We start from the raw sequence: 3,510 nt of genomic DNA on the forward strand, positions 1-3,510 counted from the left end.
GGAGTGATGGGAAACGGATACTGGTTGTAAAAATTACTGTGGCTTCTATAGACAAGCGTAAAGAAGAAAACTAGAATATATTGCCAAAAGCTCGACTGGGGCGAATATTATTTGCCTCCGTACCTGCGTACAAATTTCTACTAAATAATGCCATCAATTACAAGAATCTATTATTCTTGTTAAACAGTGTTTTTTGAAAGAAATGAAATCAATTGAATAACGTAGGTTGTGTTAGCAGTTTCCGATGGCAAGGTATCTTAAAACTTCTTAACATTTTGTTCTTTAGTATACACCAGAGAACTGCAACCGGTGGCTTTTTTCGTATTGCAATCTTACCCACAAAATGTCGGTGGCAGTGAGTAAGACACCAATTACCATGCGATCTTTTACATTGATACAAATGCGAGAATAAAAACACCAATAGTATATAACAATGTTCGTATGCAGTGTCTTGCAATCTTAAACCAATCGACATCGTAACAACGCTCGGTAAACAATTGGATATTGGTGGTTGAATTTTTGTTTTACCAATTGGTGTTTTAAGATTGCAAATGTTGGTGTTTACTAAATACACTGGTCGGTTGCGGTAAATCGCAGCCGTTCTCTGTTATACACTATGGAACAGATGTGTTTTCAACACCCAGAAGGAGACGAGATAAACACATGGTGTATTTGGCAATATTGCTCAGGGCCGGTCCCTGAGTCCATATAGCCATGTCCGTCTGTCTGAGATTCTGTCTGAGATTCTAGAATCCATAGTTTTTATTCGAAATTGGAAATTTAGAGGTACTTTAGGACCATAAATAGGTGTGTCGAAAATGGTGTTTATCGGTCCAGGTTTGGCTTGTATTTTCTATCCGGTTTGCTTGAAATTTGAAATTTAGAGATATTTTAGAAATACAAATAGGTGTGCCGGATATGGTGTGTATCGATATATGCTTTGCTATAGCTCCCATATAGATGGATCTAAGAATTTTTCTTCTTGAGTTTCTAGAAACCGTAGTTTTTATCCAATTTGCCTCAAATATAAAATCTAGAAGTTTTTGAGGAGCATAAATAGGTGTTCCGAATATATTGTGTATCGGTAAAGATTTTTATATGTCCCCCTTATAAACCCGACCTCCAATTTGGGGTCAAGATTCTGTAGGGTTCTTAGAACCACAATTAGAAGCGCTGAATTTGTAGAAACCGTAGTTTTTATCCAATTTGCCTCAAATATAAAATCTAGAAGTTTTTGAGGAGCATAAATAGGTGTTCCGAATATATTGTGTATCGGTAAAGATTTTTATATGTCCCCCTTATAAGCCCGACCTCCAATTTGGGGTCAAGATTCTGTAGGGTTCTTAGAACCACAATTAGAAGCGCTGAATTTGGTTTGTATCGGCGCAGGTTTTTGACTTAGCACCCATGTAGACTAATCTCCCGATTTAAGATCTTGGTTGTATATAAACCGTGGTTTTTGGTAAGGTCGATTTCACCTCTTGATGGTATTGAAGGCGCACTAATCATGAAAATGGCTTGAAACTGAATGCAAAATTACCAGATTTTAATTCTTGTAATCATTTGAATAATGGGGGTAAAAGTCTACAGATATTAGATTTCAAATCAAGGCGTCATTTCATCATTTATCTGTTGATGTTTATAATTCCCCAAAAACTCAATGGTTCTTATAAATCCAGAATCTGATTTAGTCTTCATAGATAAAATCTTTAAAATTATCTTCGGAAAGTATACCGGTTGAATTGATCTACTTGGGAGAATATATGTCATCAAACCCCCTAAAATCTTACATATTATCAAGTAACCCGTAACGACGAAGAGTTTTCAAAGGAAACTTATATTTGAAACATGGTGGTGGGTATTTAAGATTCGGCCCGGCCAAACTTGCTGCTGTATATACTTGTTTTTATCTCCTTCTATCCTTTCTGTTTCTGTTTTTATACCCTCCACCATAGGATGGGGGGGTATATTAACTTTGCCATTCCGTTTGTAACACATCGAAATATTGCTCTAAGACCCCATAAAGTATATATATTCTGGGCCGTGGTGAAATTCTGAGTCGATCTAAGCATGCCCGTCCGTCCGTCTGTTGAAATCACGCGAACTTCTGAACGAAATAAGCTGTCGACTTGAAACTTGGCACAAGTAGTTGTTGTGGATGTAGGTCGAATGGTATTGCAAATGGACCATATCGGTCCACTTTTACGTATAGCCCCCATATAAACGGACCCTCAGATTTGGCTTGCCGAGCCTCTAAAAGAAGCATATTTCATCCCATCCGGCTGAAATTTGGTACATGGTATTGGTATATGATCTCTAACAACCATGCAAAACTTGGTCCATATAGGTCCATAATTATATATAGCCCCCATATAAACCGATCCCCAGATTTGGCTTGGGGAGCCACAAAGAGAAGCAAATTTCATGTGATCCTGCTGAGATTTGGTACATGGTGTTTGTATATAGTCTCTAGCAACCATGCAAAAATTGGTGCATATCGGTCCATACTTATATATAGCCCCCATATAAACCGATCCCTAGATTTGGCTTGCGGATCCTCTAAGAGAAGCAAATTTAATCTGATCCGGTTGAAATTTAGTACATGGTATTAGTATATGGTCTCTAACAACCACGCAAAAATTGGTCCATATTGGTCCATAATTATATAAACCGATCCCCAGATCGTTAGTTAGTATATGGTCTCTAACATCCATGCAAAAATTGGTCCATATCGGTCCATAATTATATATAGCCCCCATATTAACCGATCCCCAGATTTGACCTCCAGAGCCTCTTTCAGGAACAAAATTCATCCGATCCAGTTGAAATTTGGAAAGTGGTGTTAGTATATGGTCTCTAACATCGATGCAAGAATTGGTCCATATCGGTCCATAATTATATGTATATAGCCCCCATATAAATCGTTCCCCAGATTTGATCTCCGGAGCCTCTTGGAGAAGCAAAATTCATCCGATCCGGTTGAAATTTGGAATGTGGTGTTAGTATATGGCCGCTAATAACCATGCCAAAATTGGTCCATATCGGTCTATAGTTATATATAGCCGATCCCCAATCACACAAAAATTGGTCCATATCGGTTCATAATCATGGTTGCCACTCGAGCCAAAAATAATGTACCAAAATTTTATTTACAAATATGATTGAAGTGGAAACCCACAATAAAAAAGCACAACACGAATGAAGTAAGAGGAAGCACGCTCAAAATAAACCCAGTCAACTGCACTCAAATCGATGATATGATGGTGGCAAAGGAAAAGAGAAATGTTTGTATGAATTTATTTCGGCATAAGCCGGCTATCATGAACCTTTTTTTCGGAAGGTTCAAGTGTGGGTCACCATAGGTTTGGTGAACTTCCTGAATTTATTCTGATAATTGTTTGATAGTTTTGCTACAAGTAGAGGATGCTAATGAGGAATGTGGTAATTCCGAAACGTGCGTCCATCCAACCATCTTGCAGTCTATAGGGCTTTGCCCAAATAAATTTGGCA

The sequence above is a fragment of the Haematobia irritans genome, chromosome 2, assembly GCF_050003625.1.
Source record: "Haematobia irritans isolate KBUSLIRL chromosome 2, ASM5000362v1, whole genome shotgun sequence".
Taxonomy (NCBI): domain Eukaryota; kingdom Metazoa; phylum Arthropoda; class Insecta; order Diptera; family Muscidae; genus Haematobia; species Haematobia irritans.